Source organism: Schistocerca gregaria, unplaced genomic scaffold (assembly GCF_023897955.1).
Source record: "Schistocerca gregaria isolate iqSchGreg1 unplaced genomic scaffold, iqSchGreg1.2 ptg000445l, whole genome shotgun sequence".
Lineage (NCBI taxonomy): Eukaryota > Metazoa > Arthropoda > Insecta > Orthoptera > Acrididae > Schistocerca > Schistocerca gregaria.
Window position 1 is genome coordinate 386,479 of NW_026061867.1, and position 16,086 is coordinate 402,564.

Consider the following 16,086-nt stretch of genomic DNA (forward strand, 5'->3'; position numbering starts at 1 on the left):
TCCTCGTCTCACAACCGTCCACCAGGTGTCAGTGCAAGTGTCGCCTCTCTGGGCAGTGCAGATGTGATTATTTTAGCTTGCAGACGATGACGTGTAGCAATTAATGAGCAAACGCAAGTCAAACGTTTTACCGCGTGTATCTGCTAGATACTGCCTCACACACGTTGGAGAGGCTCACTCCTTCCTCTGCCTCGTTCTCTGCACACTAGTTGCACGTGGCATCGATATAGCACAGCTTTTCTAGCATCAGCGAAGTCAATATTACATGAATCGAGTCGACATGTTTGCTAGTTACGACGATGGAAGCAGAAGAAATGTGTGTGGTACTTTACTGCATCTGCTGTTCGCCTTTCGGCGTCCCTGTGTTCTTTCAGACGAAGATGACTGTGAAATTGACAACGGGGCAGACGTGCAAAAGAGGGGCGCTATACGCCAGCCGAAATAGCTCAGTTGGGAGAGCGTTAGACTGAAGATCTAAAGGTCCCTGGTTCGATCCCGGGTTTCGGCACGGCTTCGTTTTGCAGCCGACGCCAATGGAATTGCTCTGACTTTGTAATAATGTAACTAGAGCCGAGAACGGACATGACTCTCTTCTGTAACTGTTCTGGTTGTCTAGTGCTTGCCATAAGAGGAACACAGTAGGCAACTCTCTGAGAAGTAAGAAAATAAAAAAACGTCCTACCGACTGCGTTCCCTGTTTTGTGCCAGGAGGTGAAGAACGTCTCCAGCGGAACCGTGAAATGAGCGAAAACGTGAGAAACATTGCATTCGAAGTGCTTGTGAATTTTCCAATTGCCCGATGAGTGTCGACAAAACACGTAAATCCTCTACTCCAACGTATGAGACGTAACGACTGCTGCAGTTTGTTTTTGCATCGTGTGTCAACATTGTTCGATGGTCTGTTACGAGCTTTGCGCGATAAGTTTGCAGACAGCATTCAGGCGACGTTTAACTACTAACAGCTCCATGCAGCGATTGCACAACAGTAAAGGACATGAGTCAATGTGTCGTTGTGCATCGTGAGATGTTTCATAAGGCATTGTGAGCCCGGATAGCTCAGTCGGTAGAGCATTAGGCTTTTAACCTAAGGGTCCAGGGTTCAAGTCCCTGTTCGGGCGGAAATTTTAATAATTTGGTAGCGTTTCCTCTGGTAGTGGTGGAAACACTACGGAAAAGAATGCAGCAACGCCGTTTTCTGACACCACAGTGCTTTAAACGGTTCAATTTGCACGTGTCGGGAGAACGCTGCGTTCGGGGCAGCCGTGGCCGAGTGGTTAAGGCGTCTGACTCGAAAGTAGTTTCGAATCCCGCCGGCTGCGTGCGATTCTGCGTAAAGAGCAGCAAATACTTTCACACGCATGAATGAGCGTGCAAACCAATGACGCCATTCTAAACAAGACGAAAATTTCCGTTTAAGAATGCTGAGTTTCACGACGGCCGCTGCTTCCTGTGCCTACCGGTCCACCTCGCACTGACGATGTGACTGCAGGAAGCCGTCGCAGGCCCACGAGTGCGCCCCCGTCATTTTCTCGCGCCTTCGCCGAGTTCGTGAGTACACACACGTGCTTGAAATTGTTGGACAGAGCGAAGGTTCATTCCTTTTTAGGAATTGCAATTCAATCAGTCGAGTGCGGCAAAAGCAATGGCGCCGCGTTTCTTTTCAATGATCTCGCAGCTACTTGCAAGTATGTCCATCCCTTAAGACGCCAGAAAACTAGCGTCAGCGGCGCGTCAGTGGGAAGTCGGTGAAGTCGCCATTGGAGCCACAAGCCAGCAATTACGACATGCGAATCACTCGCACACGACGCAGCTGTATGACAATGCTCGTGCGTGGGTGCGGATAGCTCAGTCGGTAGAGCGTTAGGTTTTCAACCAAAGGGTCCTGGGATCTAGTCCCTGTCGGGGCGAGAATTAATACACTTTCGTAACGTCTAATGTGCTGGCAGTGGAATCACTACAGAAAAGAGTGAGCCCATGCTGCCTTCTGCCATGAGATTGCTTGCAAAGGTGGGAGTTTCAGTTGTCGAGAGACGCTTCTGAGACGTGCAGTCGTGGCCGAGTGGTTAAGGCGTCTGACTTGAAATCAGATTCCCTCTGGGAGCGTAGGTTCGAGTCCTGCCGACTGCGGAAATTTTCTCGCTCTCAGAAGATGGACGTTCAGCTGCATCCTAGCAGTTGCGTCACTACTAAACACGTGGGCCGCCAGCAAGGTGCAGTGTTCTTGGCTCCAGGGTGCAGCGCTACAGTCGTGCCCAGAAGCCACAGCTCATCTCCTCGTCTCACAACCGTCCACCAGGTGTCAGTGCAAGTGTCGCCTCTCTGGGCAGTGCAGATGTGATTATTTTAGCTTGCAGACGATGACGTGTAGCAATTAATGAGCAAACGCAAGTCAAACGTTTTACCGCGTGTATCTGCTAGATACTGCCTCACACACGTTGGAGAGGCTCACTCCTTCCTCTGCCTCGTTCTCTGCACACTAGTTGCACGTGGCATCGATATAGCACAGCTTTTCTAGCATCAGCGAAGTCAATATTACATGAATCGAGTCGACATGTTTGCTAGTTACGACGATGGAAGCAGAAGAAATGTGTGTGGTACTTTACTGCATCTGCTGTTCGCCTTTCGGCGTCCCTGTGTTCTTTCAGACGAAGATGACTGTGAAATTGACAACAGGGCAGACGTGCAAAAGAGGGGCGCTATACGTCAGCCGAAATAGCTCAGTTGGGAGAGCGTTAGACTGAAGATCTAAAGGTCCCTGGTTCGATCCCGGGTTTCGGCACGGCTTCGTTTTGCAGCCGACGCCAATGGAATTGCTCTGACTTTGTGATAATGTAACTAGAGCCGAGAACGGACATGACTCTCTTCTGTAACTGTTCTGGTTGTCTAGTGCTTGCCATAAGAGGAACACAGTAGGCAACTCTCTGAGAAGTAAGAAAATAAAAAAACGTCCTACCGACTGCGTTCCCTGTTTTGTGCCAGGAGGTGAAGAACGTCTCCAGCGGAACCGTGAAATGAGCGAAAACGTGAGAAACATTGCATTCGAAGTGCTTGTGAATTTTCCAATTGCCCGATGAGTGTCGACAAAACACGTAAATCCTCTACTCCAACGTATGAGACGTAACGACTGCTGCAGTTTGTTTTTGCATCGTGTGTCAACATTGTTCGATGGTCTGTTACGAGCTTTGCGCGATAAGTTTGCAGACAGCATTCAGGCGACGTTTAACTACTAACAGCTCCATGCAGCGATTGCACAACAGTAAAGGACATGAGTCAATGTGTCGTTGTGCATCGTGAGATGTTTCATAAGGCGTTGTGAGCCCGGATAGCTCAGTCGGTAGAGCATTAGGCTTTTAACCTAAGGGTCCAGGGTTCAAGTCCCTGTTCAGGCGGAAATTTTAATAATTTGGTAGCGTTTCCTCTGGTAGTGGTGCAAACACTACGGAAAAGAATGCAGCAACGCCGTTTTCTGACACCACAGTGCTTTAAACGGTTCAATTTGCACGTGTCGGGAGAACGCTGCGTTCGGGGCAGCCGTGGCCGAGTGGTTAAGGCGTCTGACTCGAAAGTAGTTTCGAATCCCGCCGGCTGCGTGCGATTCTGCGTAAAGAGCAGCAAATACTTTCACACGCATGAATGAGCGTGCAAACCAATGACGCCATTCTAAACAAGACGAAAATTTCCGTTTAAGAATGCTGAGTTTCACGACGGCCGCTGCTTCCTGTGCCTACCGGTCCACCTCGCACTGACGATGTGACTGCAGGAAGCCGTCGCAGGCCCACGAGTGCGCCCCCGTCATTTTCTCGCGCCTTCGCCGAGTTCGTGAGTACACACACGTGCTTGAAATTGTTGGACAGAGCGAAGGTTCATTCCTTTTTAGGAATTGCAATTCAATCAGTCGAGTGCGGCAAAAGCAATGGCGCCGCGTTTCTTTTCAATGATCTCGCAGCTACTTGCAAGTATGTCCATCCCTTAAGACGCCAGAAAACTAGCGTCAGCGGCGCGTCAGTGGGAAGTCGGTGAAGTCGCCATTGGAGCCACAAGCCAGCAATTACGACATGCGAATCACTCGCACACGACGCAGCTGTATGACAATGCTCGTGCGTGGGTGCGGATAGCTCAGTCGGTAGAGCGTTAGGTTTTCAACCAAAGGGTCCTGGGTTCTAGTCCCTGTCGGGGCGAAAATTAATACACTTTCGTAACGTCTAATGTGCTGGCAGTGGAATCACTACAGAAAAGAGTGAGCCCATGCTGCCTTCTGCCATGAGATTGCTTGCAAAGGTGGGAGTTTCAGTTGTCGAGAGACGCTTCTGAGACGTGCAGTCGTGGCCGAGTGGTTAAGGCGTCTGACTTGAAATCAGATTCCCTCTGGGAGCGTAGGTTCGAGTCCTGCCGACTGCGGAAATTTTCTCGCTCTCAGAAGATGGACGTTCAGCTGCATCCTAGCAGTTGCGTCACTACTAAACACGTGGGCCGCCAGCAAGGTGCAGTGTTCTTGGCTCCAGGGTGCAGCGCTACAGTCGTGCCCAGAAGCCACAGCTCATCTCCTCGTCTCACAACCGTCCACCAGGTGTCAGTGCAAGTGTCGCCTCTCTGGGCAGTGCAGATGTGATTATTTTAGCTTGCAGACGATGACGTGTAGCAATTAATGAGCAAACGCAAGTCAAACGTTTTACCGCGTGTATCTGCTAGATACTGCCTCACACACGTTGGAGAGGCTCACTCCTTCCTCTGCCTCGTTCTCTGCACACTAGTTGCACGTGGCATCGATATAGCACAGCTTTTCTAGCATCAGCGAAGTCAATATTACATGAATCGAGTCGACATGTTTGCTAGTTACGACGATGGAAGCAGAAGAAATGTGTGTGGTACTTTACTGCATCTGCTGTTCGCCTTTCGGCGTCCCTGTGTTCTTTCAGACGAAGATGACTGTGAAATTGACAACGGGGCAGACGTGCAAAAGAGGGGCGCTATACGTCAGCCGAAATAGCTCAGTTGGGAGAGCGTTAGACTGAAGATCTAAAGGTCCCTGGTTCGATCCCGGGTTTCGGCACGGCTTCGTTTTGCAGCCGACGCCAATGGAATTGCTCTGACTTTGTGATAATGTAACTAGAGCCGAGAACGGACATGACTCTCTTCTGTAACTGTTCTGGTTGTCTAGTGCTTGCCATAAGAGGAACACAGTAGGCAACTCTCTGAGAAGTAAGAAAATAAAAAAAACGTCCTACCGACTGCGTTCCCTGTTTTGTGCCAGGAGGTGAAGAACGTCTCCAGCGGAACCGTGAAATGAGCGAAAACGTGAGAAACATTGCATTCGAAGTGCTTGTGAATTTTCCAATTGCCCGATGAGTGTCGACAAAACACGTAAATCCTCTACTCCAACGTATGAGACGTAACGACTGCTGCAGTTTGTTTTTGCATCGTGTGTCAACATTGTTCGATGGTCTGTTACGAGCTTTGCGCGATAAGTTTGCAGACAGCATTCAGGCGACGTTTAACTACTAACAGCTCCATGCAGCGATTGCACAACAGTAAAGGACATGAGTCAATGTGTCGTTGTGCATCGTGAGATGTTTCATAAGGCATTGTGAGCCCGGATAGCTCAGTCGGTAGAGCATTAGGCTTTTAACCTAAGGGTCCAGGGTTCAAGTCCCTGTTCGGGCGGAAATTTTAATAATTTGGTAGCGTTTCCTCTGGTAGTGGTGGAAACACTACGGAAAAGAATGCAGCAACGCCGTTTTCTGACACCACAGTGCTTTAAACGGTTCAATTTGCACGTGTCGGGAGAACGCTGCGTTCGGGGCAGCCGTGGCCGAGTGGTTAAGGCGTCTGACTCGAAAGTAGTTTCGAATCCCGCCGGCTGCGTGCGATTCTGCGTAAAGAGCAGCAAATACTTTCACACGCATGAATGAGCGTGCAAACCAATGACGCCATTCTAAACAAGACGAAAATTTCCGTTTAAGAATGCTGAGTTTCACGACGGCCGCTGCTTCCTGTGCCTACCGGTCCACCTCGCACTGACGATGTGACTGCAGGAAGCCGTCGCAGGCCCACGAGTGCGCCCCCGTCATTTTCTCGCGCCTTCGCCGAGTTCGTGAGTACACACACGTGCTTGAAATTGTTGGACAGAGCGAAGGTTCATTCCTTTTTAGGAATTGCAATTCAATCAGTCGAGTGCGGCAAAAGCAATGGCGCCGCGTTTCTTTTCAATGATCTCGCAGCTACTTGCAAGTATGTCCATCCCTTAAGACGCCAGAAAACTAGCGTCAGCGGCGCGTCAGTGGGAAGTCGGTGAAGTCGCCATTGGAGCCACAAGCCAGCAATTACGACATGCGAATCACTCGCACACGACGCAGCTGTATGACAATGCTCGTGCGTGGGTGCGGATAGCTCAGTCGGTAGAGCGTTAGGTTTTCAACCAAAGGGTCCTGGGTTCTAGTCCCTGTCGGGGCGAAAATTAATACACTTTCGTAACGTCTAATGTGCTGGCAGTGGAATCACTACAGAAAAGAGTGAGCCCATGCTGCCTTCTGCCATGAGATTGCTTGCAAAGGTGGGAGTTTCAGTTGTCGAGAGACGCTTCTGAGACGTGCAGTCGTGGCCGAGTGGTTAAGGCGTCTGACTTGAAATCAGATTCCCTCTGGGAGCGTAGGTTCGAGTCCTGCCGACTGCGGAAATTTTCTCGCTCTCAGAAGATGGACGTTCAGCTGCATCCTAGCAGTTGCGTCACTACTAAACACGTGGGCCGCCAGCAAGGTGCAGTGTTCTTGGCTCCAGGGTGCAGCGCTACAGTCGTGCCCAGAAGCCACAGCTCATCTCCTCGTCTCACAACCGTCCACCAGGTGTCAGTGCAAGTGTCGCCTCTCTGGGCAGTGCAGATGTGATTATTTTAGCTTGCAGACGATGACGTGTAGCAATTAATGAGCAAACGCAAGTCAAACGTTTTACCGCGTGTATCTGCTAGATACTGCCTCACACACGTTGGAGAGGCTCACTCCTTCCTCTGCCTCGTTCTCTGCACACTAGTTGCACGTGGCATCGATATAGCACAGCTTTTCTAGCATCAGCGAAGTCAATATTACATGAATCGAGTCGACATGTTTGCTAGTTACGACGATGGAAGCAGAAGAAATGTGTGTGGTACTTTACTGCATCTGCTGTTCGCCTTTCGGCGTCCCTGTGTTCTTTCAGACGAAGATGACTGTGAAATTGACAACGGGGCAGACGTGCAAAAGAGGGGCGCTATACGTCAGCCGAAATAGCTCAGTTGGGAGAGCGTTAGACTGAAGATCTAAAGGTCCCTGGTTCGATCCCGGGTTTCGGCACGGCTTCGTTTTGCAGCCGACGCCAATGGAATTGCTCTGACTTTGTGATAATGTAACTAGAGCCGAGAACGGACATGACTCTCTTCTGTAACTGTTCTGGTTGTCTAGTGCTTGCCATAAGAGGAACACAGTAGGCAACTCTCTGAGAAGTAAGAAAATAAAAAAACGTCCTACCGACTGCGTTCCCTGTTTTGTGCCAGGAGGTGAAGAACGTCTCCAGCGGAACCGTGAAATGAGCGAAAACGTGAGAAACATTGCATTCGAAGTGCTTGTGAATTTTCCAATTGCCCGATGAGTGTCGACAAAACACGTAAATCCTCTACTCCAACGTATGAGACGTAACGACTGCTGCAGTTTGTTTTTGCATCGTGTGTCAACATTGTTCGATGGTCTGTTACGAGCTTTGCGCGATAAGTTTGCAGACAGCATTCAGGCGACGTTTAACTACTAACAGCTCCATGCAGCGATTGCACAACAGTAAAGGACATGAGTCAATGTGTCGTTGTGCATCGTGAGATGTTTCATAAGGCATTGTGAGCCCGGATAGCTCAGTCGGTAGAGCATTAGGCTTTTAACCTAAGGGTCCAGGGTTCAAGTCCCTGTTCGGGCGGAAATTTTAATAATTTGGTAGCGTTTCCTCTGGTAGTGGTGGAAACACTACGGAAAAGAATGCAGCAACGCCGTTTTCTGACACCACAGTGCTTTAAACGGTTCAATTTGCACGTGTCGGGAGAACGCTGCGTTCGGGGCAGCCGTGGCCGAGTGGTTAAGGCGTCTGACTCGAAAGTAGTTTCGAATCCCGCCGGCTGCGTGCGATTCTGCGTAAAGAGCAGCAAATACTTTCACACGCATGAATGAGCGTGCAAACCAATGACGCCATTCTAAACAAGACGAAAATTTCCGTTTAAGAATGCTGAGTTTCACGACGGCCGCTGCTTCCTGTGCCTACCGGTCCACCTCGCACTGACGATGTGACTGCAGGAAGCCGTCGCAGGCCCACGAGTGCGCCCCCGTCATTTTCTCGCGCCTTCGCCGAGTTCGTGAGTACACACACGTGCTTGAAATTGTTGGACAGAGCGAAGGTTCATTCCTTTTTAGGAATTGCAATTCAATCAGTCGAGTGCGGCAAAAGCAATGGCGCCGCGTTTCTTTTCAATGATCTCGCAGCTACTTGCAAGTATGTCCATCCCTTAAGACGCCAGAAAACTAGCGTCAGCGGCGCGTCAGTGGGAAGTCGGTGAAGTCGCCATTGGAGCCACAAGCCAGCAATTACGACATGCGAATCACTCGCACACGACGCAGCTGTATGACAATGCTCGTGCGTGGGTGCGGATAGCTCAGTCGGTAGAGCGTTAGGTTTTCAACCAAAGGGTCCTGGGTTCTAGTCCCTGTCGGGGCGAAAATTAATACACTTTCGTAACGTCTAATGTGCTGGCAGTGGAATCACTACAGAAAAGAGTGAGCCCATGCTGCCTTCTGCCATGAGATTGCTTGCAAAGGTGGGAGTTTCAGTTGTCGAGAGACGCTTCTGAGACGTGCAGTCGTGGCCGAGTGGTTAAGGCGTCTGACTTGAAATCAGATTCCCTCTGGGAGCGTAGGTTCGAGTCCTGCCGACTGCGGAAATTTTCTCGCTCTCAGAAGATGGACGTTCAGCTGCATCCTAGCAGTTGCGTCACTACTAAACACGTGGGCCGCCAGCAAGGTGCAGTGTTCTTGGCTCCAGGGTGCAGCGCTACAGTCGTGCCCAGAAGCCACAGCTCATCTCCTCGTCTCACAACCGTCCACCAGGTGTCAGTGCAAGTGTCGCCTCTCTGGGCAGTGCAGATGTGATTATTTTAGCTTGCAGACGATGACGTGTAGCAATTAATGAGCAAACGCAAGTCAAACGTTTTACCGCGTGTATCTGCTAGATACTGCCTCACACACGTTGGAGAGGCTCACTCCTTCCTCTGCCTCGTTCTCTGCACACTAGTTGCACGTGGCATCGATATAGCACAGCTTTTCTAGCATCAGCGAAGTCAATATTACATGAATCGAGTCGACATGTTTGCTAGTTACGACGATGGAAGCAGAAGAAATGTGTGTGGTACTTTACTGCATCTGCTGTTCGCCTTTCGGCGTCCCTGTGTTCTTTCAGACGAAGATGACTGTGAAATTGACAACGGGGCAGACGTGCAAAAGAGGGGCGCTATACGTCAGCCGAAATAGCTCAGTTGGGAGAGCGTTAGACTGAAGATCTAAAGGTCCCTGGTTCGATCCCGGGTTTCGGCACGGCTTCGTTTTGCAGCCGACGCCAATGGAATTGCTCTGACTTTGTGATAATGTAACTAGAGCCGAGAACGGACATGACTCTCTTCTGTAACTGTTCTGGTTGTCTAGTGCTTGCCATAAGAGGAACACAGTAGGCAACTCTCTGAGAAGTAAGAAAATAAAAAAACGTCCTACCGACTGCGTTCCCTGTTTTGTGCCAGGAGGTGAAGAACGTCTCCAGCGGAACCGTGAAATGAGCGAAAACGTGAGAAACATTGCATTCGAAGTGCTTGTGAATTTTCCAATTGCCCGATGAGTGTCGACAAAACACGTAAATCCTCTACTCCAACGTATGAGACGTAACGACTGCTGCAGTTTGTTTTTGCATCGTGTGTCAACATTGTTCGATGGTCTGTTACGAGCTTTGCGCGATAAGTTTGCAGACAGCATTCAGGCGACGTTTAACTACTAACAGCTCCATGCAGCGATTGCACAACAGTAAAGGACATGAGTCAATGTGTCGTTGTGCATCGTGAGATGTTTCATAAGGCATTGTGAGCCCGGATAGCTCAGTCGGTAGAGCATTAGGCTTTTAACCTAAGGGTCCAGGGTTCAAGTCCCTGTTCGGGCGGAAATTTTAATAATTTGGTAGCGTTTCCTCTGGTAGTGGTGGAAACACTACGGAAAAGAATGCAGCAACGCCGTTTTCTGACACCACAGTGCTTTAAACGGTTCAATTTGCACGTGTCGGGAGAACGCTGCGTTCGGGGCAGCCGTGGCCGAGTGGTTAAGGCGTCTGACTCGAAAGTAGTTTCGAATCCCGCCGGCTGCGTGCGATTCTGCGTAAAGAGCAGCAAATACTTTCACACGCATGAATGAGCGTGCAAACCAATGACGCCATTCTAAACAAGACGAAAATTTCCGTTTAAGAATGCTGAGTTTCACGACGGCCGCTGCTTCCTGTGCCTACCGGTCCACCTCGCACTGACGATGTGACTGCAGGAAGCCGTCGCAGGCCCACGAGTGCGCCCCCGTCATTTTCTCGCGCCTTCGCCGAGTTCGTGAGTACACACACGTGCTTGAAATTGTTGGACAGAGCGAAGGTTCATTCCTTTTTAGGAATTGCAATTCAATCAGTCGAGTGCGGCAAAAGCAATGGCGCCGCGTTTCTTTTCAATGATCTCGCAGCTACTTGCAAGTATGTCCATCCCTTAAGACGCCAGAAAACTAGCGTCAGCGGCGCGTCAGTGGGAAGTCGGTGAAGTCGCCATTGGAGCCACAAGCCAGCAATTACGACATGCGAATCACTCGCACACGACGCAGCTGTATGACAATGCTCGTGCGTGGGTGCGGATAGCTCAGTCGGTAGAGCGTTAGGTTTTCAACCAAAGGGTCCTGGGTTCTAGTCCCTGTCGGGGCGAAAATTAATACACTTTCGTAACGTCTAATGTGCTGGCAGTGGAATCACTACAGAAAAGAGTGAGCCCATGCTGCCTTCTGCCATGAGATTGCTTGCAAAGGTGGGAGTTTCAGTTGTCGAGAGACGCTTCTGAGACGTGCAGTCGTGGCCGAGTGGTTAAGGCGTCTGACTTGAAATCAGATTCCCTCTGGGAGCGTAGGTTCGAGTCCTGCCGACTGCGGAAATTTTCTCGCTCTCAGAAGATGGACGTTCAGCTGCATCCTAGCAGTTGCGTCACTACTAAACACGTGGGCCGCCAGCAAGGTGCAGTGTTCTTGGCTCCAGGGTGCAGCGCTACAGTCGTGCCCAGAAGCCACAGCTCATCTCCTCGTCTCACAACCGTCCACCAGGTGTCAGTGCAAGTGTCGCCTCTCTGGGCAGTGCAGATGTGATTATTTTAGCTTGCAGACGATGACGTGTAGCAATTAATGAGCAAACGCAAGTCAAACGTTTTACCGCGTGTATCTGCTAGATACTGCCTCACACACGTTGGAGAGGCTCACTCCTTCCTCTGCCTCGTTCTCTGCACACTAGTTGCACGTGGCATCGATATAGCACAGCTTTTCTAGCATCAGCGAAGTCAATATTACATGAATCGAGTCGACATGTTTGCTAGTTACGACGATGGAAGCAGAAGAAATGTGTGTGGTACTTTACTGCATCTGCTGTTCGCCTTTCGGCGTCCCTGTGTTCTTTCAGACGAAGATGACTGTGAAATTGACAACGGGGCAGACGTGCAAAAGAGGGGCGCTATACGTCAGCCGAAATAGCTCAGTTGGGAGAGCGTTAGACTGAAGATCTAAAGGTCCCTGGTTCGATCCCGGGTTTCGGCACGGCTTCGTTTTGCAGCCGACGCCAATGGAATTGCTCTGACTTTGTGATAATGTAACTAGAGCCGAGAACGGACATGACTCTCTTCTGTAACTGTTCTGGTTGTCTAGTGCTTGCCATAAGAGGAACACAGTAGGCAACTCTCTGAGAAGTAAGAAAATAAAAAAACGTCCTACCGACTGCGTTCCCTGTTTTGTGCCAGGAGGTGAAGAACGTCTCCAGCGGAACCGTGAAATGAGCGAAAATGTGGGAAACATTGCATTCGAAGTGCTTGTGAATTTTCCAATTGCCCGATGAGTGTCGACAAAACACGTAAATCCTCTACTCCAACGTATGAGACGTAACGACTGCTGCAGTTTGTTTTTGCATCGTGTGTCAACATTGTTCGATGGTCTGTTACGAGCTTTGCGCGATAAGTTTGCAGACAGCATTCAGGCGACGTTTAACTACTAACAGCTCCATGCAGCGATTGCACAACAGTAAAGGACATGAGTCAATGTGTCGTTGTGCATCGTGAGATGTTTCATAAGGCATTGTGAGCCCGGATAGCTCAGTCGGTAGAGCATTAGGCTTTTAACCTAAGGGTCCAGGGTTCAAGTCCCTGTTCGGGCGGAAATTTTAATAATTTGGTAGCGTTTCCTCTGGTAGTGGTGGAAACACTACGGAAAAGAATGCAGCAACGCCGTTTTCTGACACCACAGTGCTTTAAACGGTTCAATTTGCACGTGTCGGGAGAACGCTGCGTTCGGGGCAGCCGTGGCCGAGTGGTTAAGGCGTCTGACTCGAAAGTAGTTTCGAATCCCGCCGGCTGCGTGCGATTCTGCGTAAAGAGCAGCAAATACTTTCACACGCATGAATGAGCGTGCAAACCAATGACGCCATTCTAAACAAGACGAAAATTTCCGTTTAAGAATGCTGAGTTTCACGACGGCCGCTGCTTCCTGTGCCTACCGGTCCACCTCGCACTGACGATGTGACTGCAGGAAGCCGTCGCAGGCCCACGAGTGCGCCCCCGTCATTTTCTCGCGCCTTCGCCGAGTTCGTGAGTACACACACGTGCTTGAAATTGTTGGACAGAGCGAAGGTTCATTCCTTTTTAGGAATTGCAATTCAATCAGTCGAGTGCGGCAAAAGCAATGGCGCCGCGTTTCTTTTCAATGATCTCGCAGCTACTTGCAAGTATGTCCATCCCTTAAGACGCCAGAAAACTAGCGTCAGCGGCGCGTCAGTGGGAAGTCGGTGAAGTCGCCATTGGAGCCACAAGCCAGCAATTACGACATGCGAATCACTCGCACACGACGCAGCTGTATGACAATGCTCTTGCGTGGGTGCGGATAGCTCAGTCGGTAGAGCGTTAGGTTTTCAACCAAAGGGTCCTGGGTTCTAGTCCCTGTCGGGGCGAAAATTAATACACTTTCGTAACGTCTAATGTGCTGGCAGTGGAATCACTACAGAAAAGAGTGAGCCCATGCTGCCTTCTGCCATGAGATTGCTTGCAAAGGTGGGAGTTTCAGTTGTCGAGAGACGCTTCTGAGACGTGCAGTCGTGGCCGAGTGGTTAAGGCGTCTGACTTGAAATCAGATTCCCTCTGGGAGCGTAGGTTCGAGTCCTGCCGACTGCGGAAATTTTCTCGCTCTCAGAAGATGGACGTTCAGCTGCATCCTAGCAGTTGCGTCACTACTAAACACGTGGGCCGCCAGCAAGGTGCAGTGTTCTTGGCTCCAGGGTGCAGCGCTACAGTCGTGCCCAGAAGCCACAGCTCATCTCCTCGTCTCACAACCGTCCACCAGGTGTCAGTGCAAGTGTCGCCTCTCTGGGCAGTGCAGATGTGATTATTTTAGCTTGCAGACGATGACGTGTAGCAATTAATGAGCAAACGCAAGTCAAACGTTTTACCGCGTGTATCTGCTAGATACTGCCTCACACACGTTGGAGAGGCTCACTCCTTCCTCTGCCTCGTTCTCTGCACACTAGTTGCACGTGGCATCGATATAGCACAGCTTTTCTAGCATCAGCGAAGTCAATATTACATGAATCGAGTCGACATGTTTGCTAGTTACGACGATGGAAGCAGAAGAAATGTGTGTGGTACTTTACTGCATCTGCTGTTCGCCTTTCGGCGTCCCTGTGTTCTTTCAGACGAAGATGACTGTGAAATTGACAACAGGGCAGACGTGCAAAAGAGGGGCGCTATACGTCAGCCGAAATAGCTCAGTTGGGAGAGCGTTAGACTGAAGATCTAAAGGTCCCTGGTTCGATCCCGGGTTTCGGCACGGCTTCGTTTTGCAGCCGACGCCAATGGAATTGCTCTGACTTTGTGATAATGTAACTAGAGCCGAGAACGGACATGACTCTCTTCTGTAACTGTTCTGGTTGTCTAGTGCTTGCCATAAGAGGAACACAGTAGGCAACTCTCTGAGAAGTAAGAAAATAAAAAAACGTCCTACCGACTGCGTTCCCTGTTTTGTGCCAGGAGGTGAAGAACGTCTCCAGCGGAACCGTGAAATGAGCGAAAACGTGAGAAACATTGCATTCGAAGTGCTTGTGAATTTTCCAATTGCCCGATGAGTGTCGACAAAACACGTAAATCCTCTACTCCAACGTATGAGACGTAACGACTGCTGCAGTTTGTTTTTGCATCGTGTGTCAACATTGTTCGATGGTCTGTTACGAGCTTTGCGCGATAAGTTTGCAGACAGCATTCAGGCGACGTTTAACTACTAACAGCTCCATGCAGCGATTGCACAACAGTAAAGGACATGAGTCAATGTGTCGTTGTGCATCGTGAGATGTTTCATAAGGCATTGTGAGCCCGGATAGCTCAGTCGGTAGAGCATTAGGCTTTTAACCTAAGGGTCCAGGGTTCAAGTCCCTGTTCGGGCGGAAATTTTAATAATTTGGTAGCGTTTCCTCTGGTAGTGGTGGAAACACTACGGAAAAGAATGCAGCAACGCCGTTTTCTGACACCACAGTGCTTTAAACGGTTCAATTTGCACGTGTCGGGAGAACGCTGCGTTCGGGGCAGCCGTGGCCGAGTGGTTAAGGCGTCTGACTCGAAAGTAGTTTCGAATCCCGCCGGCTGCGTGCGATTCTGCGTAAAGAGCAGCAAATACTTTCACACGCATGAATGAGCGTGCAAACCAATGACGCCATTCTAAACAAGACGAAAATTTCCGTTTAAGAATGCTGAGTTTCACGACGGCCGCTGCTTCCTGTGCCTACCGGTCCACCTCGCACTGACGATGTGACTGCAGGAAGCCGTCGCAGGCCCACGAGTGCGCCCCCGTCATTTTCTCGCGCCTTCGCCGAGTTCGTGAGTACACACACGTGCTTGAAATTGTTGGACAGAGCGAAGGTTCATTCCTTTTTAGGAATTGCAATTCAATCAGTCGAGTGCGGCAAAAGCAATGGCGCCGCGTTTCTTTTCAATGATCTCGCAGCTACTTGCAAGTATGTCCATCCCTTAAGACGCCAGAAAACTAGCGTCAGCGGCGCGTCAGTGGGAAGTCGGTGAAGTCGCCATTGGAGCCACAAGCCAGCAATTACGACATGCGAATCACTCGCACACGACGCAGCTGTATGACAATGCTCGTGCGTGGGTGCGGATAGCTCAGTCGGTAGAGCGTTAGGTTTTCAACCAAAGGGTCCTGGGTTCTAGTCCCTGTCGGGGCGAAAATTAATACACTTTCGTAACGTCTAATGTGCTGGCAGTGGAATCACTACAGAAAAGAGTGAGCCCATGCTACCTTCTGCCATGAGATTGCTTGCAAAGGTGGGAGTTTCAGTTGTCGAGAGACGCTTGTGAGACGTGCAGTCGTGGCCGAGTGGTTAAGGCGTCTGACTTGAAATCAGATTCCCTCTGGGAGCGTAGGTTCGAGTCCTGCCGACTGCGGAAATTTTCTCGCTCTCAGAAGATGGACGTTCAGCTGCATCCTAGCAGTTGCGTCACTACTAAACACGTGGGCCGCCAGCAAGGTGCAGTGTTCTTGGCTCCAGGGTGCAGCGCTACAGTCGTGCCCAGAAGCCACAGCTCATCTCCTCGTCTCACAACCGTCCACCAGGTGTCAGTGCAAGTGTCGCCTGTCTGGGCAGTGCAGATGTGATTATTTTAGCTTGCAGACGATGACGTGTAGCAATTAATGAGCAAACGCAAGTCAAACGTTTTACCGCGTGTATCTGCTAGATACTGCCTCACACACGTTGGAGAGGCTCACTCCTTCCTCT

At 50.2% G+C, this 16,086-nt stretch overlaps 21 non-coding genes across 21 annotated transcripts; all 21 read left to right on the forward strand.

The window, feature by feature from the left end:
- Positions 1–435: 435 nt before the first annotated feature.
- Trnaf-gaa (transfer RNA phenylalanine (anticodon GAA)) lies at positions 436–508 on the forward strand. The gene has a single exon. It is a non-coding gene; the product is annotated as a tRNA-Phe (tRNA).
- Positions 509–1,045: 537 nt separating this feature from the next.
- Positions 1,046–1,118, forward strand: Trnak-uuu (transfer RNA lysine (anticodon UUU)). Its single transcript has one exon. It is a non-coding gene; the product is annotated as a tRNA-Lys (tRNA).
- A 927-nt stretch (positions 1,119–2,045) lies between these two features.
- Trnas-uga (transfer RNA serine (anticodon UGA)) lies at positions 2,046–2,127 on the forward strand. Its single transcript has one exon. It is a non-coding gene; the product is annotated as a tRNA-Ser (tRNA).
- Positions 2,128–2,706: 579 nt separating this feature from the next.
- On the forward strand, positions 2,707–2,779 carry Trnaf-gaa (transfer RNA phenylalanine (anticodon GAA)). Its single transcript has one exon. It is a non-coding gene; the product is annotated as a tRNA-Phe (tRNA).
- Positions 2,780–3,316: 537 nt separating this feature from the next.
- Positions 3,317–3,389, forward strand: Trnak-uuu (transfer RNA lysine (anticodon UUU)). Its single transcript has one exon. It is a non-coding gene; the product is annotated as a tRNA-Lys (tRNA).
- Positions 3,390–4,316: 927 nt separating this feature from the next.
- Trnas-uga (transfer RNA serine (anticodon UGA)) lies at positions 4,317–4,398 on the forward strand. Its single transcript has one exon. It is a non-coding gene; the product is annotated as a tRNA-Ser (tRNA).
- Positions 4,399–4,977: 579 nt separating this feature from the next.
- On the forward strand, positions 4,978–5,050 carry Trnaf-gaa (transfer RNA phenylalanine (anticodon GAA)). The gene has a single exon. It is a non-coding gene; the product is annotated as a tRNA-Phe (tRNA).
- A 538-nt stretch (positions 5,051–5,588) lies between these two features.
- Trnak-uuu (transfer RNA lysine (anticodon UUU)) lies at positions 5,589–5,661 on the forward strand. Its single transcript has one exon. It is a non-coding gene; the product is annotated as a tRNA-Lys (tRNA).
- A 927-nt stretch (positions 5,662–6,588) lies between these two features.
- On the forward strand, positions 6,589–6,670 carry Trnas-uga (transfer RNA serine (anticodon UGA)). The gene has a single exon. It is a non-coding gene; the product is annotated as a tRNA-Ser (tRNA).
- A 579-nt stretch (positions 6,671–7,249) lies between these two features.
- Positions 7,250–7,322, forward strand: Trnaf-gaa (transfer RNA phenylalanine (anticodon GAA)). Its single transcript has one exon. It is a non-coding gene; the product is annotated as a tRNA-Phe (tRNA).
- Positions 7,323–7,859: 537 nt separating this feature from the next.
- Positions 7,860–7,932, forward strand: Trnak-uuu (transfer RNA lysine (anticodon UUU)). The gene has a single exon. It is a non-coding gene; the product is annotated as a tRNA-Lys (tRNA).
- A 927-nt stretch (positions 7,933–8,859) lies between these two features.
- On the forward strand, positions 8,860–8,941 carry Trnas-uga (transfer RNA serine (anticodon UGA)). Its single transcript has one exon. It is a non-coding gene; the product is annotated as a tRNA-Ser (tRNA).
- A 579-nt stretch (positions 8,942–9,520) lies between these two features.
- On the forward strand, positions 9,521–9,593 carry Trnaf-gaa (transfer RNA phenylalanine (anticodon GAA)). Its single transcript has one exon. It is a non-coding gene; the product is annotated as a tRNA-Phe (tRNA).
- Positions 9,594–10,130: 537 nt separating this feature from the next.
- On the forward strand, positions 10,131–10,203 carry Trnak-uuu (transfer RNA lysine (anticodon UUU)). The gene has a single exon. It is a non-coding gene; the product is annotated as a tRNA-Lys (tRNA).
- Positions 10,204–11,130: 927 nt separating this feature from the next.
- Trnas-uga (transfer RNA serine (anticodon UGA)) lies at positions 11,131–11,212 on the forward strand. The gene has a single exon. It is a non-coding gene; the product is annotated as a tRNA-Ser (tRNA).
- A 579-nt stretch (positions 11,213–11,791) lies between these two features.
- On the forward strand, positions 11,792–11,864 carry Trnaf-gaa (transfer RNA phenylalanine (anticodon GAA)). Its single transcript has one exon. It is a non-coding gene; the product is annotated as a tRNA-Phe (tRNA).
- Positions 11,865–12,401: 537 nt separating this feature from the next.
- Trnak-uuu (transfer RNA lysine (anticodon UUU)) lies at positions 12,402–12,474 on the forward strand. The gene has a single exon. It is a non-coding gene; the product is annotated as a tRNA-Lys (tRNA).
- Positions 12,475–13,401: 927 nt separating this feature from the next.
- Trnas-uga (transfer RNA serine (anticodon UGA)) lies at positions 13,402–13,483 on the forward strand. Its single transcript has one exon. It is a non-coding gene; the product is annotated as a tRNA-Ser (tRNA).
- Positions 13,484–14,062: 579 nt separating this feature from the next.
- Positions 14,063–14,135, forward strand: Trnaf-gaa (transfer RNA phenylalanine (anticodon GAA)). Its single transcript has one exon. It is a non-coding gene; the product is annotated as a tRNA-Phe (tRNA).
- A 537-nt stretch (positions 14,136–14,672) lies between these two features.
- Positions 14,673–14,745, forward strand: Trnak-uuu (transfer RNA lysine (anticodon UUU)). The gene has a single exon. It is a non-coding gene; the product is annotated as a tRNA-Lys (tRNA).
- A 927-nt stretch (positions 14,746–15,672) lies between these two features.
- Trnas-uga (transfer RNA serine (anticodon UGA)) lies at positions 15,673–15,754 on the forward strand. The gene has a single exon. It is a non-coding gene; the product is annotated as a tRNA-Ser (tRNA).
- Positions 15,755–16,086: the final 332 nt, after the last annotated feature.